Here is a 27,630-nt window from a genome sequence, read left to right as displayed (position 1 = left end):
TCATTCCATCACCTTATAAAGTAACTTGGCCTTCGACCTCATTCATCTATATGGCCAATGAACTTCTCAGTAACTTGCAAGTTTCTTATAATGTGTGACAGGCCGTACTTTCTCCCATATATTAATGGATACATATGCAAATATGTATACATTTATATGTTTATTACAGTTGCTGCTGTGTTGAAATGGTTAAGATGCACTTTCCATTCAAAAGGCATTTTTGATTTGCCCATAACCTTTGCCCCTGTAGATGGAACCAAATGCACCAAGTTTGGCAATCAGATCGCATATGCTACTAAGGTCCAGCATGACAATTTTTGTGCAGTTCTGTGTAGCAGAACAAAAGTTAATGGAAGTCAGTACTAGGCCTGAGCAAAACTTAAATTATGGTGCCATAATGTACATCATTTCGGTAATCTAACTTAATGCTCGTTATCCAAAACTTCCAAAATAAGGCCATTGTGCGTTTCGTGTAATCACGTTCCATTCACTGTAAAAGTTTGAATGCACAGGAACAACAGACCATCAGAGGCTGTTGTTCACAGTCAATCTTGTTCTTTTGCCCTTTTTGTTAGTGCAAAATGCACCCTTGAGCCAAATATTGATGCACATACTTATTTCATGCTAAAATATAGCGCCAAATGATGGATTTGTATTACATGTAATTATGTGGAAATTTTGTGTAACTATGCAAAAGCAAATTACACAACTTTTGCAATCCTCTAATCAAGACAATGTAGTTTTCCATTTTGGTTCCCATAGGAACTTTTGCGAATAACTGCCCCAAAAACCACGATTTGATTTATGCCAATCCTGCCATGAAAGTAAAACTTATTCAGAAAGTGTGCTGTTTGTGATCTGGTGTAAATATGCTCAGTAGTTTTTGAGACATCAGCATTTAAAAAAGGTGCTGACTGGGCTTGAAACCATGGAAGCCATTTAAGGGCTGCCAGGGGTCGCAGCTGCTACCCCTGGATTTCCCCTTCTGACCTCTAGAACTGCTTTTGCGACTCCTGGGCTCACGGATGGAAAAATCAGTGTCAAGAACATGGGTTGGGGTCCACAATACTTACTATCTGCCTGTTTCTTATCATACTAATAATGAATAATATGATATTATTCACTATTGGTATAATACAAAATGGAGCACACTTAGAACCTATGGAGGCAGCTGAGGTAAGTACAATTGGTTTTAAATGTATGTTGTATGCATGCTTGTGGGTGTCAGCATGTTTAAGTGAGAGAGAGCATGAGTATGTGTGAAAAAATATTTCTGTATGTGTAACCGTGTGTGTGAGTGAAAGTGAATAAGAGTCAAGTGCCAGATGGTGAGTGAGACTGTGTGATATTGTGGTCCAGATTTACTATTCTTAAACAAAAGACAACACTTAGGTTGCTGCATTGCCTTGCATCAAAGGGGGGGAGAAAACAATGAGCCATATCTAGCAAGATATGGTGCATTTTTTTTCTCCAAGAGAGCTGATGCACTTTCATCAGCCATGCGCCAGTGCATGTACCCTTGTGCCAACGTGCAAGATGTGTGCATTCTCTGAAACATAGATTTTGTACTGGAAGAGATCCCTTCTGGTACAAAAACTATGCTTTAAGTCTTTTCTCACTTGTATGTTTGTTGTAAAATGCATCATACATGCAAAGATGGAAAAACAAGAAATTAAAAAAAATTCTACTTGTTACGCGTACTTGAAGGAGGCATACGATTTTGCGGCAAATTCCTGTCTCTCAATGTTGTTAGATAAGGATATGCATCAAAACTGATGGGTGACTTCATGGGAACGCCCATGCACTATCCATGGAAAGTCCACTTAATACAAAACAACCCTAAACAGCGCACAGCACAATTTTGTGTTACTTTGTGATACTATCCACTCCAAATCCTCAATTCATGTGATGCTAGTCCATGTGACATACATTCCTCGAAAACATCAGTGTCAGGGGTCATATGATATCACTTCCTGTGGTGTCATTAAGGTCAAAGGAAATGAGGGAATGTGGTGTCACTTCTGCTACCCCGTCATTTTTGGTGAATCGATGCCCATGCTTACAAGGTTTAATAATATTGTAGATACTAGATAATGTAGTGTGGAAATGGTCTGTGGGCATGTCATAGGACCGTTTGTGGACTAAAATGGAAACAATAAACATTTCACGTTGGATAAAGGAGCTTTTGACGCATGTTGTCCATTTTAAGTGGATGGACGAAAAGTAGAGGCTGCAGCCATGAACGATGTGATTGGCTGACAACAAGATACAATTTTCCCCTTTGCCTGCCATTACAGGATGTGGGAAATGGTCTGCCAGTCCCCCACAAAAAAGGTTCAATAAGGGGTCATGGTGAGCACACTGTGACTGGGGAATACATAAGAACCGTTTTTTTTGGGGGGGGGGGGGGCACAGACTCGGTGTAACTAAAATGGTGCTGACAGTTGATAACGCGTCCAGCCCTCATAAATTACCTGTACCTGGACACGTTGGAGGTCGGTGAATCTTTTAACCAAGTCGGGCTCTCCTCATCCTCAATAGTCGAGTCACTCAAATCAATAATCAATAACTGTTGTAATCGGTAATCAATACTCAATTAATAGATCAATACAACACATCAGAAATCAATAACAGTTGGTATTTCGGCGCACCATGACCTTTCAGTCATGAATAACCACACCAGTTTATTAAAAGTTAGTGAATTTATTTCCCTATATTAACAAAGCTAGCACGATATATATGTGTCTCAAAACCAATTGATATATGTATATGAACATTACTAGCTGTCCATAACGGCGGAAGAAACGCAATCTACGCAAAATCTGAATGATGATACACTCTGTTATAGCAATGCAAATCACCAATGTGACTAACTGTATTTGACTAATTGCGTACATTCGGTCAGCATAACAAGATTTCAATTCTTCATGATACATTGAATGAATACCTCGACTAACCTCTAATTAGCATTGGCATGTGGGACTTCATGCAAAACGAATTTAGTCAACACAAATTTGGAAAACTTCTAGCTAGGATCCTATCAAAATAGCAGTTGGTACCTAAAAGGAAAAACACAATGCATAATACATTTATCCTTTCATATTTACCAAATACAATCAGCATTCAAGAAAAGTCTTCGTCCTTCAGGTACCGGTTGATCAGCATCGGGCAAATTTCAAAGGGGCAAAGTTAAGGGCAAGTTTCCCTGCAGCGGCAAGGAGAATGGGGCAAAGTTACTGCATGGGCAAGACGGGGGCAAATCAAAGTTAAAGTCTCTAGAGTGAGAATTCTTAAAGTCTCTTTCTCTCAGATAGAGAAAAGGGCATCAGGGTGTCGTCCAAAATGGAGTCTGGCATCAGGCTTCAAACTGGCATCGAGGAAAAATGGCTGACTTCTCTTTGTCCGGTGGGTTTAAGTAAGAAAACATTCCAAATTCTGTAGGGTCTTCCATTGGAGGGTTCATAGGTTGGCTTCAAATTGTCCAATCAAAAATTGTCTTTTACTAGCGCTCATTTATGCATACACTGTCCTTGGCGCCTTGGAACACAAATTGTATCATGGTTTGCCAATTATTTTACTATCTGTACCTTCATTGTCCGCACCTGCAGAGACTGACCTTGTATCAAAGGGGATGTAACCGGCCTAGCACGAAACCTTGGAGATAAGTGTACCAGCCAGTTTCTACTGGAAAAATACAACTTCAAGCAAGAATATATGTTTCATTAGTTCAAGGAAAAAAATCACGCAGTTAGAATTTGAAACCAAGCAACTAGGCCAAAGCCTGTACTAAATTTAAGCTAAGCAAAACAGTTTTCAAACAAGAAATCATGGCATACATTTGCGATTATAACGGATTACTACAATTTTTAATACTTCATGATTAATAGAGCTCGTTTAGAATGATGGCGAACTACCCCGAGGGCACAATTTCCCTCGTACATTATTTCTTTAATTAAAATCACACTTCATTATATATGTTGGTTACACGGTGTACATGAATATATGTCGAACCTTCTTTTCTGCGTCATCAATCCCTCCTCTGATGACTAATTATGTCATCACATCAAATCTACCCACAAATTTTATTCCATTAAAATTCTGTATAGTAATTTGGCACTTCAGTCAATTCCCTTTTTCTTTTAGTCCCTTTTGACTTCTCCCTATAAATTTCCACCATTTTGTTCTCTATTTTCTCTTCTCTTTTTCTTTTGTTCCTTGCTTTTAACATTTTGAAAGCTTTCCATGTTCCCCAAGAACCTAATAGACAAATTAATATTATTAATATTTCCTTTACTATTTTTAGTAACAATCCGTTCCAAACGTTGCTGAGCCAATTTCCCACAGAAGCAAATCCTTTCCCAACTTTCTCCCAAACTCTGGGTTCTTTCAATTCCTTTAAATCTACACTTTCTCTAGTTAAATTTGTAAGCATCGTTCTAATTTTTCCACTGTTGTCGGGTATATATGTACAACAGTGACGCGTGCCAAGCATTTTGCAAACGCTGCCATTTTTTGCTAAAAGAATGTCTAAGGCAAGCCGATTTTGAAGAGTCATAGCTCTTTCTGCAGCGAGTTCAGCATCCATCAGGATTATAGCTCCCGAAACCTTTGTCAACATGTTATCCACAATAGTAGACAACTTTCGTATTTTGATTGAATTCAATATGACTCCTACTGAAGGAATCATAGCTCCAAATATATCTCCTACCACACCAGCAGCTGCCTCCCTTTTCTGAACACGATGTGATTCAGACAGCCTTGGAAATTTCTTTAAGTCATCTAATTGGTAAACCTTTGGGAACAATATTCCCAAATAACACCTCCCATACCATCCTTTAGGAAGACGATAATAGGCATTGAGTCCACAAATATAATATACTCCAGGAATAACTGGGTCTTGTCCATTCAGCATGAACGTCCACTTTTGTTGAAATGCGTATGTGTGTTTACATTCACTCGTTCCCACGAAAACTGTGTCATAATATGATGGAAATCTATGTATACAAAATCTTCCCACATGCAATGTATCTAAAGCTATTTTCCCTTGTGTCTTTATTGCGGCAAAAGCATAATTATCTACAGACGTTCTTTCGTGCAATTCCTTCTCTAATTTCTCCTTCATTTCGTTCTTTCTGTCGTCAGTGCGGTCTAAAAATTCTATTTCTACTGGTGAAAGCAAGCATGTAAGGTTCTCCCTGTGTGCGTGAGCTGTGTGGGAAGGTGACATTGGTTCGAAAAATTCCCTCATTAATTTGGCAGACCAATCTCTAGCTATCTTACTTAGGTGCCCTATTATGGGGACATATGCAAAAGTAACATCGTAATTAGTATAGAAATAATGAATGTCTCTTTGAGCATAAAATCTGGAAGCTACTATACTACATGTAATTCCATACGTAAGAGGCATGCTGTGATACGTTACCCCTTCCACTACTGAGGTAGGTATTTGTGTACACACATAACAATCTTTCGCATCCATGGTCTCAACATACTCACTCAGTAAGCGATAGAAAACGTTAGATGAAAGTTCCTTCTTATCATGCAAGTGTCTCTCGTCTTGCTCGAGTCTCTTCAGAGCTGTTAGTTCAGTAACGATAATAGGTTTAGAAGTAGAAGCATCATTCGTCTCACTCTCGCTTTTACCATGCATTCCAAGAACTATTGCTACAATTATTAGTATGCATGCGGTCAGTAAGCCTATACACATGTATTTACAATACTTCATTTTACGCCCCTGTGTAGTGAAGCTAGTCATGATCTGTATAGAATCAGAGAGCTGAAGACACTTTATCAAAGCCTTTTTTTTTTTTTTTTTTTCTAAGTTGCAGGTATTTACAAAGCTGAACGAGTTCAATGTTCACACAGTTTCTTTAGCAGCTTAGTCTCTTATCGGTTAGCAGCGTTGTCTCAAAATCGTTTTCAAAGTCAATCAAGTTAGCAATGTCTTAGCCAGTTGAAAAGTCAATCAAGTTAGCAATGTCTTAGCCGGTTAAAAAATCAATCAAGTGATCAATGGTTTCAATCAACAGAGTCCATAAAGTTTTTATTTCCAAAATGAAGTTCTGCCTCTTCGTTCTCAAGGCTGAGGGATACGAATTCGTCTGACCAATCGTTATTGGCTACGTATGCCCACTCCGGACCGGAATACCTCCTGCTCTGTATCCTTTTTCTTTTCAGTTTTGCATCTCTCTTTGATTCTTTCTCACTGGTACTTTCCTCTTTGGCCAAGTCCTTTTCTTCACTCGGTGTTGGCACTACGACAGACACTTCCTTTCTTTTCTCTTTCACTCTTGGCCCTTCACTGTCGTTCAACGTTTCTCTAGTTCTTAATTTTACCGGCGATATACTTGGTCTTCTTTTTGCACTAGGTCCACTTGATGGACCTGCGATCTCTTCTGAAGAGGTTTGAGCAGTTTCGTTCTGTTCTGCCTTGTCCCCTCCTTCTGGGGAGTCAATCAGGTTTTCCTTTTCTTTTTCTGTATCGTCTGCTTCTGGGAAAGCCCTCCTCTGATCAGGCTCTCCTGCTCCTTCACCTCTTTCGAGCCCTTTGTCACTGTCACTTTCTTCAGGCTCTTTGTCACTTTCAGCTGCTTCAGGCTCTTTGTTACCTTCAGCTGCTTCGTCGCTGTCTGAGGCTCCTCCTTGGTCTTCCCCAAGTGAATCAGTTGCTTCGTCCTCAGAGAATATTTCTCCCTCCTCTATTTCTGCCTGTTCGCTTCTAGTTCTGTTTTGCTCTGCCTCAGCGCTCGGTACTTTGTTATCAGGTACTGGTAACTTCAGCGCTTCAACTTCCTCATCTGTGGGACACAACACCCTCTTCGTGTGACTGGCGTGAATCCAGTTGGGAACTCCCGCACACTTCACAGCGGTGGTAGTCGTCAGAATCACTTGGAAAGGTCCTTTCCAACGGGGTTCCAAACACGACTTCCTCACGTGCTTCTTTATCACGACCCAGTCACCTGCTTTCAGGGTGTGTCCTGGACCTTGGATCGGTGGCAAGGTGGTTGCCTCCACCTGGTGAGAGAAAGATCGAACCACATCAGCTAGACCTTTGCGGTAGTCTAACACCATATCATCTGTAATATTCAAAAGCGCATTTGCAGGAACTGCTGGAAGTCTCATAGCTCTGCCCATGAGAATCTCGTGTGGGGACAGTCCAGTCTTTCTGTCAGGGGTGTTTCTCATTGACATTAGTACCAAAGGCAATGCGTCAGGCCATTTCAAGTTTGTTGATGCACATATTTTCGCCATTCTCGATTTTAATGTGCCATTCATTTGCTCCACTAGACCTGATGCTTCAGGGCGGTAGCTACAATGCAGCTTTTGCTCAATGTTCAGTGCTGCACAAAGCAATTTTATTACTTCATTATTGAAGTGACTTCCCCTATCTGATTCTAAAGAGATCGGGAATCCGAAACGTGGTATTAACTCTCTCAAGAGTAGTTTTGCAACTGTGAGACTGTCATTTCTGCTTGTAGGGTATGCTTCAATCCAGTGACTAAAAATGCACACAACCACCAACACATACTTCAAGCCTCCATGCACAGGCATCTCAATGAAGTCCATTTGCATCCTGCTGAATGGACCCCCTGCTCTTCCAATGTGGCTCAAATTTACTACTGTTCCCTTCCCTGCGTTCATCTGTTGGCAAATAACGCAACGGTGGCAAACTGCTTCAGCAACTTGACGGAATTTAGGGTTAAACCAATCAGTTTTGAACAACATAATCATGGCATCTCTCCCAAGATGAGCTTGGCCATGGTAAAATCTGGCTATCTGTGTCAAAAGGCTATTTGGAAGAACGAATTTCCCTTCACTTGAAACCCATAATTCATCTAGTCTCTTTACACATTGTGATTTGGTCCACGAGAGTTTCTCATCCTCACTGACATCATTCTGTAGGGATTTCAATTCGTCTATCGTATCTATCACCTTTAGAGCAAATATTTCGCTTGGTTCGAGTTCTGGTTCACTTATCAAATTCCATTCATCCCTAAGCAATATACAGTTCAATGCGCAAAACCTTGCGACTTGATCCGCATATCCATTTCCCAGAGAAACATAATCTTGTCCCTTCGAATGTGCACTGCATTTTACCACTGCTACTTCTCCTGGTAGTTGAATGGCATGTAACAATTCTTTTATTCTTTCGCCATTTTTCACTGGCGACCCTGAAGAGGTCATGAAGCCTCTCTGTGACCACAATTGTCCGAAATCATGCACTATTCCAAACCCGTACTGGCTGTCAGTGTAAATGGTAACTTTCATCAATGTAGAAAGTTGGCAAGCTCTAGTAAGCGCTACCAATTCTGCTACCTGTGCAGAGTAAACTCCTTGAAGCCAAGATGCTTCCAAAACACCTGTTACTGTGCATACAGCGTATCCTGCTTTCAATACACCCAGTGCATCTCTTAAACATGAACCATCAACAAAAATAATTTGATCATTTTCTTCCAATCTGGTATCTTTGATATCAGGTCTTGGTTTGGTGCAAAATTCAGTCACCTGAAGACAGTCGTGCTCGATGTCTTCAGCGTTCTCAATTTCAGCATTTTCACTGGGAAACAAGGTTGCTGGATTTAACGTAGTGCACCTTTTCAGCTGCACATTAGGTGATCCCAGAATTATTGTTTCGTACCTTGTGAGTCTAGCACCAGTCATGTGCTGTGTTCGGGAACGTGTCAAAAGTATCTCAACTGAGTGAGGGACCATGACTGTTAAAGGGTGTCCCATCACTATTCCTTCACTCTGAGTGAGGCTGATACCAACTGCGGCTACGGCGCGCAAGCACCCTGGCAGTGCTGCTGCGACCGGATCCAAAGTAGCTGAAAAATATGCTACTGGTCTGTTTACGCCACCATGGGCTTGGGTCAAGACAAACAAGGAACATGCATCACGTTCATGACAAAACAATGTGAAAGGCTTTGTGTAGTCAGGCATACCTAAAGCTGGAGCCCTGCACATGCATTCTTTCAATTCAATAAAAGCATCCATTTCTTCTCCTTTCAGTTCAATTTCATCCAATGCATCCTTCTGGGTCAGTTTCAGCAAAGGTTTTGCTAGGGTTGAGAAGTTGGGAATCCATTGGCGACAGTAGCTCACCATTCCCAAAAACTTCCTCACCTCCCTCCTCGTCTTTGGGGGACTCATTTGAAGTACACTTGTTATTCTTTCCTTCATAATTTTTCGTGACCCTTTCTCTATTTGGTGACCCAAATATTTCACTTTCTTCTGACAGAACTGTAATTTTGAAGGAGACACCTTGTGTCCGTTCCTTCCCAAATGGTTCAATAGAGCAATGGTGTCGGCTGTGCAGTCACTTTCTGTCTTGGATGCAATCAGTAAGTCGTCAATGTACTGTACTAGGGTTGACCCAAATGGCAATTCCAACGCTTCCAAGTCTTTCTTTAGAATCTGATTGAAAATTGACGGTGACTCCGAAAACCCTTGAGGAATTCGACACCAACTGTAGACTCTGTCTAAAAATTTGAAACAAAAGAGAAATTGGCTGTCCTCATGAAGAGGCACCGAAAAGAATGCTTGTGACAAGTCGATGACTGAGAACCACTCGGCATCGCAAGGGACTTGAAACATTATCACACCTGGATTTGGCACTACAGGGCAGCATTTAATTATGATGTCATTTATTTTCCTCAAGTCCTGCACAATTCGGACCTTTCCACTTGGCTTTATTAGTCCCATGATTGGTGAATTACATGGACTGCTTAACACTTCTTTCAGTACTCCCTGTTTTACAAACTCGTCAATGATTTGGGCGACTTTCATGAGGGTGTCTTGTGCCATATGGTACTGTGGGGTCTGGGGAAAGGTCACATTGGGTTTTACAGTCACTTTCACTGGTTCCACTCCTTTCACCAATCCCACCTCTTTTCTTGTCATATCCCACACTTCTTTTCCGACTGTTTCCTGTAACTCAGCTGGAATATCTGCTTCAGTGATCATCGGAAAAAGGGTAATCAGAGGATACTCTTCATCGACAGTTTCCATCTCATCCCCTTCTACACTGTCCTCTTCTTCCCCATCACTGCTCGTCTGAATTCTAATTCCATCGTTCGAACACATAATCGAACATCCCAATTTGCACAATAGGTCTCTCCCTAACAGTGATATCGGGCTTGAGTCACATACCACAAAATTATGTGACCCTTGATAATTACCAATTCTGACTTGTACTGGGTCTGTGATTGGGTTCGTCAGGTACCTGTTTGCTACTCCCACTACTTGAACTGTTCTCCCTGAAAGTAGCAAATTTGGTACTTCAATGCTCCTAACAGTGGAACGTGCAGCTCCTGTGTCAACCAAGAATGAGACGCGATGGCCCATAACTCTTCCCTCCACATACGGGCCCTTTTGATCAACTTCCAAGGATGCTGCAAGCACACAATTTCCCTCCTCATCTGAACTTTCACTCTCCCATGCATCGTTTATTCCATTCTCGCTGTGTAGTGGGAATTGGTGTACTGTGTCATTTTGACTCATTCCCTGACCCGTGACCTGTTGAGGAAGCATTGCTTGCTGCTGATTCATTGGTGCTAAGGGTATTTGCATTTGCTGATTAGGTACCATAGGAAACTGCTGTTGCATTGGCTGCAATTGTGTCATTTGCACCCGAGGCATTTGCACCTGTTGCGGTTGCATGGGTTGTAGACCCTGCATCTGGTTCATATTGTTTTGAAAATTTGGGTTCGGACCTCTCAGTTTCGGTCCTCTCATAGTCTGAAATGCATTGACATCATTGTTTTGCTGACCTACACCTTCCTGCACCATCATTGGGCACTCCCGTTTCCAATGCCCGACAATTCCGCACGTGTGACATGGCATCACCTTCTTCATTGCCTGTATACCATTTGGAATCATAACAGTATTCAAATCGGGACCATTATTCACAAAACCTCCTCGACCTCTGCCTCTCATCTGCGGCTGAAACATAACATTTCCCTGTTGTTGCTGCTGCGGCATCTGTTGTTGAAACCCTTGTAAACCTTGTAAACCTGTCTGAGCTGCTCTGAGCTGCATCACCATCACCTTTTCCTTCAATCTTTTCTGCTTTGTCTCAATCTCATCACTGCAGTATTTTGCATAATTCAACACTTCATCGATCGACTTTGACTGCCAACAAATCAAATGCGATTTAATCATCTGGCTAATTTCGGGTCTCAGCCCTTCCACAAACCTGAACACAAAATGGAGCATGTCTTTTGGCTCAATCGTTTCCGTGCCACTGTAATTTTTAAACGCTTTCAACAACCTCTCATAATACGCATGTATAGATTCTTTAATCTCTTGAGCGGTCCTGTCAATCCTTTGCCAATCCACATTTTTCAACGCAACCTTGGTTTTCAAGTGCTCGATCACCTTGTGGTACAAACTCATTACCATAGGTGATGGCGCACCTGTGTCCCTATCTCTCTCTGGTTCACTCGTCGGCCAACCTACAGCCCTTTTACAATCTTCCCACAAATCAGCCGGAACCACAATTTCAAATAAGGTATTCAGGTCTTCCCAGAGACACTTCGCGAGTTTCACAAATCTATCCGTTTGTTGATACCACTCAATCGGCTTCTCTCTTAATTTGGGAAAGTCATCCGTAAAGGATTGAATATCGCACCTGTGCCATGGTACATGCACAAGTTTTCCCCCTGCTGTCTCTCTCATTGGTAACATGGTTATCAGATCGTCATTCTGTTGTTTTTTCTCACTTCGTTCTGAAGTATTTTCCCTCTTTTTATCCTTTTTCTTGACCCATCTGCTTTCCCACTTGTCTAAACATCTCCAAACCTGTGCACTCTGCAGTATCTCTTTAAGGTGTGTTTTCATCCCTGCGGATCTCATGTGTTCAAAATCTTTTGTCTCAAAGTCTAACCTGTAACTTCTACTTAGATGTTTGGTCTTACCTATATCGATCCCGTTTCTGTCTGCAATTTCTTGTAATTTCTTATGTTTGTTGCTCACTTCTCTTGTAATCCTAGGGCACATGTATCTTAGTTCTTCCTCTGTGTATGATTCTAATCTGTTCAAACCCATTGTTCCTTCTACCAGTTCATCTGCCTCCATACCCAACCTTATTTTATTCAGGTATTCTTCTCCCTTCCCGCTTGATGTACTCTGTGGGGAGTTCAGGCTGTTGAACCATTGTGTCAACTGTTGCGCGTTCAGTCCCATCAATGTAGCAGTTACATCAACTGCCATCGACGGTTTCTGTAATGTTTCAGTCTGTGAGTTTAACGGTACTAATAGTGGTGGATGTGACCTTACCACGGTTGACGGAGCACAAATTGGAATTGGACTAAATTCCGACAAGGACCCAGATCCATTTGGCAGTGCCGCTATCGGAGTTGTCTCTGGAGTGGTTTCTATGCATCTTCTCCCTGTCCCATTCTGTATCATTAACCCTTGGTCGCTGGTGCTTGAATTTGCCTGTATGTACAGTGGTACTGGTGGACCTACAGTGATAGGTAGAGATATTGCATCTGGATTCTGTCTGTTCCCCGAATTCTGTGGCATGTTAATCCCCACATTGTGGTTCATCATTGCTGGCATACCTAACTGGCTTTCTACTACTCGCACTTCTTGCGTTTGCTTTTGGGGCATCGAGAACTGTGTTGATTCAGCTTGAATCAATGTCGGTCTCTGATAGTTTTGTCCTCCCTGCGCCATTGAATCGGAAGTCATTCCCACATCATGCTCATCGCAATAGTGCCTTTGAACCTGTGGCTGATAGTTATCAGCAGGTTTCAATGTTGGCACGTCTGGGTACATTCTCTGAATCTGTGGTATTCGTGGTGAGAAAGGCATGTCAGAGCTGCTCGGTCTCTGAGATACCCTCAAATTTGGTGTTACATTACCCTGTATTGGCTCTGGAGGGGCAGTACTAATGCTCGAGCCTTTTTCGCTTTCCACATATGGTGGTGGGCGATCATTCAGCAATTGTATAATGAACTCCTCATCATCTGACTCCTCTCCCCTTTTCGAGTTTCTATTGCTCTCTCCCTCCCTGGACTGACTCCTGTTTGACTTACAGGTGGCTTTCCTTCCTTCCGTCTCCGCTTCCTCGGTAATCGCTGGAAACAATTTAATCCCCTGCAATACGTCTGATCTCCAAACCTTTTGTGTGCTGTCCCATCTAGCATCCGCTAGTGTCTTTTCTACTTTTCTTATTCTTGTCTCAAATTTCTTTTGTTGTTGGTTTCTAGCTATTAGCTCCCAAATTGCTAATGCCTCAAACTGTGCTGGCCTTGGAGGTACTTTCATGTCGTATAGCGCAAATCTCAGGTTTTCTAAAACCCTTAGGTTAAACGACCCATGGATAGGGAACGCTACACTTCCATGTTTTTCTGTTAATTTGCACCATTGGTTTAGCCAAAGACATGGCGCTACACCCTTTTCTTCAATGACGATGTAAGCTGGCGTACCCTCTGGCGGTGTTTCTTCTCCTACATTTGCTGTAATATAAACATCTCCCCTCATGGCACTCTTAAATGCTTTGAAAAATTTAATCTTTCCGTCTTTTGTTTTTCTAAAATATGTAATCAATAAGCGACTTTAATTCCCGGAATACTCTTCGCTTGCCTTTCCCCTTCCAATTGCGCTTCACGGACTGCGTCCAATCCGTGCGCGACCCTTCTCACCAACCGACCTATCCCAGCGCGGCTCCTAGTGACGTCACACTCACACACCGCGGCTGACAAAGTCCCGCGGCTTGTCCTCTTTTCATTCGGCTTCACTCATAAACTAATTTCTGCAATATAACGCGAGCACTTAACCAAAAGAATTAAAACAGATCTGTCGGTTTACTACAGGAAAGGTAATACAATCGCTTCAGAAACCTTAGGGATTTTTCACTAGCCTCGGCAGTTATTCCATCTTTCTCGGTTTCCCACTTTCGCAAGCAAAATTTGACCCGCAAATTTTACTCTCAACTGATCAATGAACTATTCTAGTGCACTTTAGAATTCGTCAAATCTCAAAGTCGAAGTTTTCTTTCACTCTGCAACATTCATACCGACTTGTTGACCACGCCCGATCAACCTATTAAACCTGACCAGATCACAACATCAAACAAGTGTCACATACACTTTTCAACATACTCCGGAGTCTCTTGACCTCGCAGTGCCCGTCTCAACATCAACAACCACGTGGACAATTTTTCTGCTCAAAGCGCCACACACATGTGAAGTTCGACGACTTCCCTACTCTCACACCTTTGGAGTAACACTCCTCTAATATCTTTTAACCCCCCTTAAAATCCTCACAAACTTCTCAATTAATCTGCGGCGATAAGCTGTGCAAGCGCGAAACCCTAACTTCACTCATACCGTCACTAGAAACGCTGAGACCGTTCTCATACCTGCATGTTCCTCATTCGCAAGCTCCGAGATCCCGGGAAAGTCATCGGGGACTTAGGGCATCATCATCTCTCCAACTTGTTTTATCAAAGAAAATTCTAACCTGACTCTGTCTATTCTTCGGATGGGGTCCCAAAGGGCTAAACCATCAATCTCTGCTACCATCTACTGATAACGCGTCCAGCCCTCATAAATTACCTGTACCTGGACACGTTGGAGGTCGGTGAATCTTTTAACCAAGTCGGGCTCTCCTCATCCTCAATAGTCGAGTCACTCAAATCAATAATCAATAACTGTTGTAATCGGTAATCAATACTCAATTAATAGATCAATACAACACATCAGAAATCAATAACAGTTGGTATTTCGGCGCACCATGACCTTTCAGTCATGAATAACCACACCAGTTTATTAAAAGTTAGTGAATTTATTTCCCTATATTAACAAAGCTAGCACGATATATATGTGTCTCAAAACCAATTGATATATGTATATGAACATTACTAGCTGTCCATAACAGCGGAAGAAACGCAATCTACGCAAAATCTGAATGATGATACACTCTGTTATAGCAATGCAAATCACCAATGTAACTAACTGTATTTGACTAATTGCGTACATTCGGTCAGCATAACAAGATTTCAATTCTTCATGATACATTGAATGAATACCTCGACTAACCTCTAATTAGCATTGGCATGTGGGACTTCATGCAAAACGAATTTAGTCAACACAAATTTGGAAAACTTCTAGCTAGGATCCTATCAAAATAGCAGTTGGTACCTAAAAGGAAAAACACAATGCATAATACATTTATCCTTTCATATTTACCAAATACAATCAGCATTCAAGAAAAGTCTTCGTCCTTCAGGTACCGGTTGATCAGCATCGGGCAAATTTCAAAGGGGCAAAGTTAAGGGCAAGTTTCCCTGCAGCGGCAAGGAGAATGGGGCAAAGTTACTGCATGGGCAAGACGGGGGCAAATCAAAGTTAAAGTCTCTAGGGTGAGAATTCTTAAAGTCTCTTTCTCTCAGATAGAGAAAAGGGCATCAGGGTGTCATCCAAAATGGAGTCTGGCATCAGGCTTCAAACTGGCATCGAGGAAAAATGGCTGACTTCTCTTTGTCCGGTGGGTTTAAGTAAGAAAACATTCCAAATTCTGTAGGGTCTTCCATTGGAGGGTTCATAGGTTGGCTTCAAATTGTCCAATCAAAAATTGTCTTTTACTAGCGCTCATTTATGCATACACTGTCCTTGGCGCCTTGGAACACAAATTGTATCATGGTTTGCCAATTATTTTACTATCTGTACCTTCATTGTCCGCACCTGCAGAGACTGACCTTGTATCAAAGGGGATGTAACCGGCCTAGCACGAAACCTTGGAGATAAGTGTACCAGCCAGTTTCTACTGGAAAAATACAACTTCAAGCAAGAATATATGTTTCATTAGTTCAAGGAAAAAAATCACGCAGTTAGAATTTGAAACCAAGCAACTAGGCCAAAGCCTGTACTAAATTTAAGCTAAGCAAAACAGTTTTCAAACAAGAAATCATGGCATACATTTGCGATTATAACGGATTACTACAATTTTTAATAGTTCATGATTAATAGAGCTCGTTTAGAATGATGGCGAACTACCCCGAGGGCACAATTTCCCTCGTACATTATTTCTTTAATTAAAATCACACTTCATTATATATGTCGGTTACACGGTGTACATGAATATATGTCGAACCTTCTTTTCTGCGTCATCACAGTCCACAGCTGTAGACACGATGCACCTAAGTTGCTGATCCTTGGTCCAGAGGTTTGAAAATAGCTTACGAATTACCAATACATTAGTGGAACATTTACAATTAAAAAAATACTTTTCTTTATGTCCCAAAAATAACACCATAAAGTGTCGCTGAAACAAAATAATTTTTTGGAAGTGCCTAGTACACAGTCTCTCACAGGATAGGTGGACCCGGAATGCATAGCAATGAGGGCTGAACTTCCTTAATGGTCCCAATTTTGTGAAGAACAATCAGAGTTAACTGCCTGCTCAGGTACCCTTCTTTCAGATTAAATAGTGCCCCATCCTTGGCAACACGAGGAAAAGGCGCCATTTGTGAGAAGGAAGAGATGTGAGAGAAGCCCGCTGATCACCCTCTGGAAGTTAGCAGATCCAATTCTTCTTCGACCATCAAGCACTGCTGCACAGGAAAGGAAGTGAGGTGCGTCGACAAGGCCGAAGAGAGAGACAAAGCAAGCAGGGACTCTGATGTCTGGGAAATTTTCGCCCTTCTGCGATGTGAGGAGAAAATTGATGAACAAAAGACCACATGTAAAATCTGTGACCAGAAGCTCAGCCTGGGGACATCAGACCACTGCAAATAGGAGGACTCTCGGCCACTCCTCACAACGAAAAACTGTATCATTTTCACTAATAGCAAACGTGTAGCTTAAATGTTATTCGCCTACTAGTTATAGGCTTAAAGGGTCATAAGTAAGAGAATCCTTTACTCATTTAAAAAAAAAAAAAAAACACGCACTTTTAAAAAGAAGAAGTTTAACTCTGATAAAGTTAGTAAAAATGCAACACAAATTTGGTGCAATTTCCTTGATGTACATCCTCTACTAGGCCCTTCAGAGGAAACACGTCCAGGAAGCTTTACCCCATCTTCAAGATGCCTATCAACTGCCCCGTACTTCTTTTTCTAACAGCTTCAGTGACGGATTTTGATGATCTCCTTCTGTTTGCTACTCCTGAAACTCTCCTCAGCTGGATGCTAGAAACAGTAAAGGCAGTGTAAGACGGGGTTAGCAGCCTCCACCTGTCCACTAACTTCAAGGTTCTAAGTTTACATTTTGTACCAACCGAGGTTTACAAAAAGGGAAATACTTTTCACCTCGCAAACAAAAAATACAATTTAATTTAAAGAATAAAATGAGAAGAAGGAAGGGGCAGGGGAGTGATAGAGCGGTCCGTACTAATAATTTTACCTGTGTTCGGACGCTCTTTAGGCCGATGAATCTTTTGACTAAGTGGGACTCTCTGTACTCTATATCGATCAACTTCCTTAAATCAATAATTAATAACGAACATAAGCAATACCTTGATCAACATAACACTTGACAATTAATCCAGAATACATTTCGGCGAACCCTGACCTTTCAGTCAGGAATAACCACACCAGTTTATTCAAAGTTAGTGAATTTTATTTCCCTATATTAACAAAGCTAGCACAATATAGATGTGTCTCAACACCAAATGATAAACATATATGGACATTAATAGCTGTCCATAACGGCGAAACAGGTGCAATCTATGTAACATTTGAATCACAAGGCATTCGATAATAGCAATGCAAATCACTAATACGATAATCTGTAACGAACTAATTGCATACATTTAGTCAGCATAACAAGATCTCAAATTGCATCGTGCGACATATGGAATCCTCGTCTAACCTCAAATTAGCATCGGCATGTGGGACTTCATGCAAAAACAATTTAGCAACATTAATTTAGAAAAAACTCCTAACTAGGGCTCTTGTCAAAATCAGCAGTTGGTTACCTAAAGGAAACACAATGCAATTTTACAATTTCCTTTCATATTTACCAATTACGATCAGCAATCAAGGAAGTCTTCGTCTCACAGGTACCGTTTCTCGATCAGCATGGGACGGGGCAAAAGGGGCAGGGGTGGACGGGGCAATTGCCTCACGGCGGCAAGGTAAAACTACTACTTCATGCAAGGGATCAAAGTTAAAGTCTCTAGGGCAAGAATCATTAAAGTCTCTTTCTCTCGATTAGAGAAAGCATCAAAGCCTCTTTCAAAATGGCGTCGCAGCAAAGTGGGCCATAATAGCTACGGAATGACGCGATGTCGGGCAATAGCTGGTAATGGCCGATGATAGCTATAATGGCTGCAAAAGGCTGCTTTCCTCTCGTGCACCTGGTTTAAATAGACAACAGTTCAAATCCAGTAGGGTCTTCCATTGGAGGGTTCATAGGTTAGCTTCAAATTGTCCAATCAAAAACAACAGTTCTCAAGCTTTTACTTAAGCATACATTATCCTTGGAGATGGGTACGCAAGTTGCAACATTTTATACCAATTAACTCACTTTCAGAGCTTCCATTGTCCGCACCTGCAGATTGACCTTGGAGTAAAGAGAAAATATGCCAGGCTGGCACGAAACCTTAAGATAAGCATGTGAACGGTCTCAGTGGAAAAGTACAGCTTCAAGCAAAAATACACGTTTATTAGCACATTGGAAAAATACGAGCATCTAAACCGTGAGACCAGGCCACTAGGCCGAAGCCTGCACTAAAGTAATGCTAAGCTAAAACATTTCAAACAAGCAAATCATAGCACACGTTTACGATTATGTCGGATTAGTGCAATTCTAATACACCACGTTATATAAAGCACGCTTATAAATGTTGGCAAACTACTCTGAGGGCACATTTTGTCCCCGTACAATCTTTATTAGTTCGGTTAAAGTCACACATGATTATTTCACACTACGTTTACGTGTTAATAAATGTAAAACCTTCATTTTCTGCTTCATCAATCCCTCCTCTGATGACTACTTGTCATCACACCAAATCATGCCCACAAATTTTATTCCATTAAAATTCTGTCAGTTCTCTTTTCCTTTTAGTTCCCTTAGTTTGCGCTTTGTATTCTTCTGCCATTCTTTTCATAATTTTCTCTTCTTTTCTTCTCTTAATTCTTTCCATAATCATTATTATTCCCCTTTTTATTCCCCAAATTCCAAATATGCAAATTATCACTATTAAAATTCCCTCTATTATTTTTAACAATATTCCATTCCAAATTCCCCCAATCCAATGTCCCATTGAAACAATACCTTTTCCAACCTTCTCCCACACTCCTGGTTCTTTCAATTCCTTCAAATCTGCACTCTCTTTTGTTAGATTAGCAAGCATAGTTTTAATTTTCACACTATTGTCAGGAATATATGTACAACAGTGTCGTGCACCAAGCATTTTGCAAACGCCACCATCCTTTGCTAAAAGAATGTCTAAAGCAAGCCTATTTTGAAGAGTCATAGCTCTTTCCGCTGCAAGTTCAGCATCTATCAGGATTATAGCACCTGAAAACTTCGTCAACATGTTATCCACTATAGTAGACAACTTTCTTATTTTGATGGAATTCAACACGACTCCCAACGAAGGAATCATGGCTCCAAATATATCTCCTACCACAGCAGCTGCGGTCTCTCTTTTCTGGATACGATGGGATCCAGGTGTCTTTTGAATCATCGATAGGTCATCCAGTTGATAAACCTTTGGGAACACTATACCCAAATAACATCTCCCCCACCATCCCTTTGGAAGACGATAATAGGCATTATACCCACAAATGTAATATACACCTGGAATGACAGGGTCAAGTCCGTCCATCATGAATGTCCATTTGGCCTTAAAGATAAACGTATGTTTACACTCACTCGCTCCTACAAAAATGTTGTCATAATAATATTCACCTCGATATATACAAAATTTCCCTACATGCCAAGCATCTAAAGCTATTTTCCCTTGTGTCTTTATTGCAGCAAAATCATAATTATCTACTGAAGTCCTCTTATGTAGCTCCTTTTCTAATTTCGCATTCATTTGTGCCCTTCTATCATCTGTGCGATCTAAAAAGCTTATTTCTATTGCAGAGAGCGAGCAGGTAAGGTTTTCCCTATGAGCGTGAGCCGTTTCAAAAGGTTGCATTGGCTCGAAAAATTCCCTCATTATTTTAGCATCCCAATCTTTAGCAATCTGGCTTAGCTGCGCTATTATAGGAACATATGCAAAGGTAACATCATAATTTGAGTAAAAATACTGTATGTTAGTTTGACCATAAAATCTAGACATTACTATACTACATGTAATCCCGTATGTAAGAAGCATGTGGTGATATGTCACCCCTTCCTTCACTGATGTCGGTATCTGTGTACACACATAACAATCTTTTGCATCCATAGTCTCAACATATTCTGTTAGCAAGCGATAGAAAACGTTATACGAAAGCTCTTTCTTATCGTGCAAGAGTCTCTCATCCAATGCTAGTCTTTTCAATGCGGTTAGTTCGGTGACAGTAACAGGAGCAAGAGTAGAAGCGTCAATTCTCTCATTCTCAGTCTTACCATGTATTCCAAGCACAATTGCCATTATTATTAGTACACATGCAATTATCAAGCCTATACACACATATTTACAATATTTCTTTCTATTGTTTTGCGTCATGATCTGTATAGAATCAGAGAGCTAGAAGCACTTGTAAATGAAACTATTTAGCAATTCAGTTACAAAGCTGAACGAGCACAATGTTCACACCGTCTTCTTCAGGAGGCCAGTCACTTATCGGTTAGCAGCATTTGTCTCAATTCGGCAATAACTCAGTCTTTATCAGTTCAGCAAGTCTCATCCGGTTTAGCAATGTCTCAGCTGGTTTTTTTCTTTCACGTTATATTGTAGCAAGCAATATCATTTATTACCCTTTCAATCGACAGAGTCCATAAAACTTTTCTTTTCTATTGGTATCTCTTCTTCTTCTTCGTTCTCGATGCTTAGAGATACAAACTCGTCAGTCCAATCGTCATTGACTACATATGCCCATTCAGGACCGGAATATCTCCTGTTTGGTATCCTTTTCCTTTTCAATTTTGCTTCTCTTTTTGATTCTGCTTCGCTGGTACTTTCCTCTTTTGTCAAGTCTTTTTCTTCACTTGAGGATTGTTCCACAACAGTCACTTCCTTTCTTTTCTCTTTCACTTTTGGCCTTTCTCCGTCGTTCAAACTTTCTTTAGTCCTTTCTTTTATTGGTGATATACTTAGTCTCCTCTTTGCACCGTGTCCATTTGATGGACCTGCGATCTTTTCTGAGGAAGCTTGAACCTTTTCGTTCTGTTCTGCCTTGTCCCCTCCTTCTGGGGAATCAATCACGTTCTCTTTTTCTTTTTCTATACCGTCTGCTTCTGGGAAAACCCTCCTCTGATCAGGCTCTCCTGCTTTTTCACCTTTTTGGAGCCCTTCGTCACCGTTACTTTCGTCAGGCTCTTTATCACTTTCAGCTGCTTCAGGTTCTTTGTCACCTTCAGCTGCTTCAGGCTCTTTGCTACCCTCAGCTGCTTCAGGTTCTTTGTCACCTTCAGCTGCTTCGTCGCTGTCTGAACTTTCTCCTTGGTCTCCCCCAAGCGAATTGGTCTCTTCGTCCTCAGAGAATATCTCCCTCTCTCCCGTTTCTGCCTGTTCGCTTTCAGTTCGGTTTTGCTCTGTCTCAGCACTCAGCACTGTTTTGTCAGGCACTGGCAGTTTTAGCGCTTCAACTTCCTCATCTGTGGGACACAACACCTTCTTTGTGTGACTGGCATGAATCCAGTTGGGAACCCCTGCACACTTCACAGCGGTAGTTGTCGTCAGGATCACTTGGAAAGGGCCTTTCCAACGGGGTTCCAGACACGACTTTCTCACATGCTTCTTTACCACGACCCAGTCACCTGCTTTCAGTGCGTGTCCTGGACCTTGGATCGGTGGCAAGGTGGTCGCTTCCACCTGGTGAGAGAAAGAGCGAACCACGTCAGCCAGACCCTTGCAGTAGTCTAACACCATGTCATCTGTAATATTCAAAAGCGCGTTTGCGGGAACTGCAGGAAGTCTCATAGCCCTGCCCATGAGAATTTCGTGCGGAGACAATCCAGTCTTTCTATCAGGGGTGTTTCTCATTGACATTAGCACTAAGGGCAATGCGTCAGGCCATTTCAAATTTGTCGATGCACATATTTTCGCCATTCTTGATTTCAGTGTACCATTCATTTGCTCCACCAGTCCTGAGGCTTCAGGGCGATAGCTACAATGTAGTTTTTGCTCAATGTTCAGCGCTTCGCAAAGTAACTTTATCACCTCGTTATTGAAGTGACTTCCCCTATCTGATTCTAAAGAGATCGGGAATCCGAAACGTGGTATTAACTCTCTCAACAATAGCTTTGCAACTGTAAGGCTGTCATTTCTACGTGTGGGGTATGCCTCAATCCAATGACTAAAAATGCACACAATCACCAACACATACTTCAGACCTCCATGCACAGGCATCTCAATGAAGTCCATCTGCATACGACTAAAAGGCCCGCTTGCCCTACCAATGTGGCTCGCGTTCACAACTGTTCCCTTTCCTGGGTTCATCTGCTGGCAAGTGACACATCGATGGCAAACTGCTTCTGCAGCTTGACGAAATCTGGGGTTAAACCAATCAGTTCTGAACAATCTTATCATGGCATCTCTCCCTAGGTGAGCCTGCCCATGATAGAACCGCGCAAGCTGTGATAAGAGACTGTTTGGCAAAACAAATTTTCCCTCATTTGAAACCCATAACTCGTCTGGTCTCTTTATACATTGTGATTTAATCCAGAAATCCTCCCTGACATTATTTTGTAATGCTTTTAATTCATCTATTGTATCTACGACCTTCAAGGCAAATGCTTCAGCTGGTTCTAGTTCTGGCTCACTTTTTGAATTCCATTCGTCCCTGAGTAATATACAGTTCAAGGCACAAAATCTCGCAACTTGATCCGCATATGCATTTCCCAGAGAAACATAGTCCTGTCCTTTCGTGTGAGCACTGCATTTTACCACTGCAACTTCGGCTGGCACTTGAATGGCGTGTAACAATTCCCTTATCCTCTCCCCGTTCTTCACTGGGGATCCTGAAGAAGTCAGGAAACCTCTCTGTGACCATAGTTGTCCAAAGTCATGCACAATCCCAAACCCGTATTGACTATCAGTGTAAATGGGGACTTTCATCAATGCAGACAGTTGACATGCTCTGGTAAGGGCTACAAGTTCTGCTACTTGTGCAGAATAGACTCCTTGAAGCCATCCCGCTTCCAAGACCCCTGTTACAGTACATACAGCACATCCTGCTTTCAAAATCCCCATCCCGTCTCTTAGACATGAACCATCAACAAAAAGAATTTGGTCATTTTCATCAAGCTTAGTATCCTTAATGTCCGGTCGAGGTTTTGTGCAAAATTCAGTCACCTGAAGGCAGTCATGCTCGACGTCTTCAGCGTTCTCAATTTCGGCATTTTCTCCAGGGAGCAAGGTTGCTGGATTCAACGTAGTGCACCTTTTCAGCTGCACATTCGGTGAGCCCAGAATTATCGTTTCATACCTTGTGAGTCTAGCTCCAGTCATGTGCTGCGTTCGGGAGCGGGTCAAAAGTATCTCAACTGAGTGAGGGACCATGACTGTTACTGGGTGTCCCATCACTATTCCTTCACTCTGAGTGAGGCTGATACCAACTGCTGCTACGGCGCGCAAACACCCTGGGAGTGCTGCTGCGACCGGATCCAAAGTAGCTGAAAAATACGCTACTGGTCTGTTTACGCCACCATGGGCTTGAGTCAAGACAGACAGGGAACATGCATCACGTTCATGACAAAACAATGTGAAAGGCTTAGTGTAGTCAGGCATACCTAAAGCTGGAGCCCTGCACATGCATTCTTTCAGTTCAACAAAAGCATCCATCTCATCTCCTTTCAGCTCAATTTGATCCAAGGCATCCTTCTGGGTCAGTTTCAGTAAAGGCTTTGCTAGAGTTGAGAAGTTGGGAATCCACTGGCGACAATAACCCACCATTCCCAAAAACTTCCTCACCTCCCTCCTTGTCTTTGGTGGACTCATTTGAAGTACGCTTGTTATTCTTTCCTTCATTATTCTCCGTGACCCTTTCTCTATCTGGTGACCCAAGTATTTCACTTTCTTCTGACAGAACTGCAATTTGGAAGGAGACACTTTATGTCCATTCCTTCCCAAATGATTCAACAGAGCGATGGTATCGGCTGTGCAGCCACTTTCTGTCTTTGATGCAACCAGTAAGTCATCAATGTACTGTACTAGGGTTGACTCGAATGGCAATTCTAATGCTTCCAAATCTTTCTTTAGAATCTGATTGAAGATTGACGGTGACTCAGAAAACCCTTGAGGAATTCGACACCAACTGTACACTCTGTCTAGGAATTTGAAACAAAAGAGAAATTGGCTGTCCTCATGAAGAGGCACCGAGAAGAATGCTTGTGACAAATCGATGACTGAGAACCACTCAGCATCGCAAGGGACCTGGAACATTATCACAGCTGGATTCGGTACTACTGGGCAGCATTTGACTATAATGTCATTTATTTTCCTCAAGTCCTGCACGAGTCGGACCTTTCCACTCGGCTTTATTAGTCCCATTATTGGTGAATTACATGGACTGCTTAACACTTCTTTCAGTACTCCCTGTTTTACAAATTCGTCAATAAGTTGGGCAACTTTCATGAGGGTGTCTTGTGCCATGTGGTATTGTGGGGTCTGGGGAAAGATTGCATTGGGCTTTACAGTCACTTTCACTGGTTCCACTCCTTTCATCAATCCCACCTCTTTCCCTGTCATGTCCCACACTTCCTTTCCGACTGTCTCCCGTAATTCGGCTGGAATATCTTCTTCAGTTATCATCGGGAAAAGACAAATCAGAGGATACTCTTCATCTACAGTTTCCATCTCATCCCCCTCTACACTGTCCTCTTCTTCCCCATCACTGCTCGTCTGTATTGTTATTCCTTCGTTCGAACACATGATCGAACAACCCAATTTGCACAATAGGTCTCTCCCTAATAGTGCTATCGGGCTTGAGTCACATACCACAAACTGATGTACCCCTTGATAGTTACCGATGCTGACTGGTACCGGATCTGTTATTGGGTTCGTCAGATGTCTGTTTGCTACTCCCACCACTTGAACTGTCCTCCCTGAGAGTGGCAAATTTGGTACTTCACTGCTCTTAACAGTTGAACGTGTGGCTCCCGTGTCAACCAAGAACGAGACACGATGACCCATTACTCTTCCCTCTACGTACGGACCCTTTTGATCAACTTCCAAGGATGCTGCAAGCACACAATCTCCTTCTTCTTCTGAGCTTTCACTCTCCCATACATTGTTTATTCCACTCTCACTGTGTAGTGGGAACTGTTGCACGGTGCCATTTGTACTCATTACCTGACCCGAGACCTGTGGAGGAACCATCACTTGCTGCTGACTCATTGGTGCCAAGGGTATTTGCATTTGCTGATTAGGTACCATGGGTAACTGCTGTTGCATTGGCTGCATTTGCGTCATCTGCATACGAGGCATCTGCATCTGCTGCGGCTGCATAGGTTGCAATCCCTGCAATTGATTTATGGTCTGAAAATTTGGGTTTGGACCTCTCATTTTCGGTCCCCTTATTGTCTGAAATGCATTGACATCATTGTTTTGCTGACCAACACCTACACCTGCACCTGTACCTTCCTGCACCACCATCGGGCACTCGCGTTTCCAATAACCTACTATTCCGCACGCGTGACACAGCATCACCTTCTTCATTGCCTGCACACCCGTCACAACAGTGTTCAAATCCGGACCATTATTCGCAAAACCTCCTCTGCCTCTGCCTCTGGCCTGTGGCTGAAACGCCGTGTTTCCCTGTAACTGCGGCTGCGGTTGCGGTATCTGCTGTTGGAACCCTTGCAACCCTTGCAGACCTTGCAAACCTGTCTGAGCTGCCTTAAGCTGCATCATCATCACCTTCTCTTTCAACTTTTTCTGTTTCACTTCAATTTCGTCGCTACAGTATTTCGCATAATTCAAGACTTCGTCAATCGGTTTAGACTGCCAGCAAATCAAATGCGACTTTATCATCTGACTTATCTCTGGCCTCAGCCCTTCCACAAATCTAAACACAAAATGAAGCATGTCCTTCGCCTCTATTGTTTCCGTGCCACTGTAGTTCTTAAACGCCTTCAACAACCTCTCATAGTAACTATGAATCGATTCTTTAGCCTCTTGGGCAGTTCGATCAATCTTCTGCCAATCCACATTTTTCGCGGCAACCTTCGTCTTCAAATGCTCAATCACCTTATAGTACAAGCTCATCACCATAGGTGATGGTGCACCCGTCTCCCTGTCTCTCTCTGGTTCACTTGTCGGCCAACCTACAGCTCTTTTGCAATCCTCCCACAAATCTGCCGGAACCACAATCTCAAAGAGAGTGTTCAGGTCTTCCCAGAGACATTTTGCAAGCTTCACAAACCTATCAGTCTGTTGATACCATTCGATCGGTTTCTCTCTCAGTTTGGGAAAATCGTCCGTAAAAGACTGAATATCGCTTCTGTGCCATGGTACATGTATTAATTTTCCCCCTGCTGTCTCCCTCATTGGTAACATGGTTACTGTCTCGCTGCTTTGTGGTCTTTTCTCATTATGCTCTGTAGCACTGTCCCTCCTCTTTTCCTTTCTCTTTACCCACCTGCTTTCCCACTTGTCTAAGCACCTCCACACTTGTGCACTCTGCAGCAATTCTCTAAGGTGCGCCTTCATGCCTGCTGACCTCATGTGTTCAAAATCTGTGGCCCCAAAATCCAGCCTGTAGCTCCTGCTCAAATGTTTTGTCTTGTCTATGTCAACCCCATTTTTGTCGGCTATTTCCTGCAAGTTTTTATGTACCTTGTTCACTTCCTTCGTAATCTTTGGACATAGATACCTCAACTCTTCTTCCGAATAGGACTCTAACCTATTCACACCCATAGTCCCTTCCACCAATTCTTGTGCTTCCATGTTTAACCTCATCCTATTCAGATAATCTTCTCCTTTCCCACTGGCTGAGCCCTGTGTGGAATTCAAACTGTTGAACCACTGTGTCAGCTGTTGCGCATTCACCCCCATCAGTGTAGCGTTCACATCGACTGCCATTGATGGTTGCGGCAACTTTTCAGTGTTCGATGTTAGAGGTATTATCAGGGGGGGGCTCGACCTCACCAGTGTTGACTGAGCACACATGGGACTAAACTCCATCAAGGACCCAGATCCATTTGGCTGAGCCGCTATCGGAGTTATCCCTGGAGTGTTTTCTATGCACCTCCTTTCGGTCCCATTCTGCAGCATTGATCCCTGACCGCTCATACCTTAGTTAGGCTGACTATACAAAGGTACCGGTGGACCTACAGTAATGGGTAGTGATATCGCATCTGGGTTTTGTCCATTTCCCATGTTCTGAGGCATGTTCATTCCCACACCATGGGTCATCATTGCCGGCATGCCCATCTGACTCCCCGTCATTTGAGCATGTGCGTTTCCCCCCTGCATCTGCTTTTGGGGCATCAAAAACTGAGTTGATTCAGCTTGTGCCAATGTCTGGTTGTGACCATTCTGTACTCCCCTTACGGTTTGTTCTAGAATCATTCCTCC

The sequence above is a fragment of the Pleurodeles waltl genome, chromosome 7, assembly GCF_031143425.1.
Source record: "Pleurodeles waltl isolate 20211129_DDA chromosome 7, aPleWal1.hap1.20221129, whole genome shotgun sequence".
Classification (NCBI taxonomy): domain Eukaryota; kingdom Metazoa; phylum Chordata; class Amphibia; order Caudata; family Salamandridae; genus Pleurodeles; species Pleurodeles waltl.
This window is presented reverse-complemented; position numbering follows the sequence as displayed.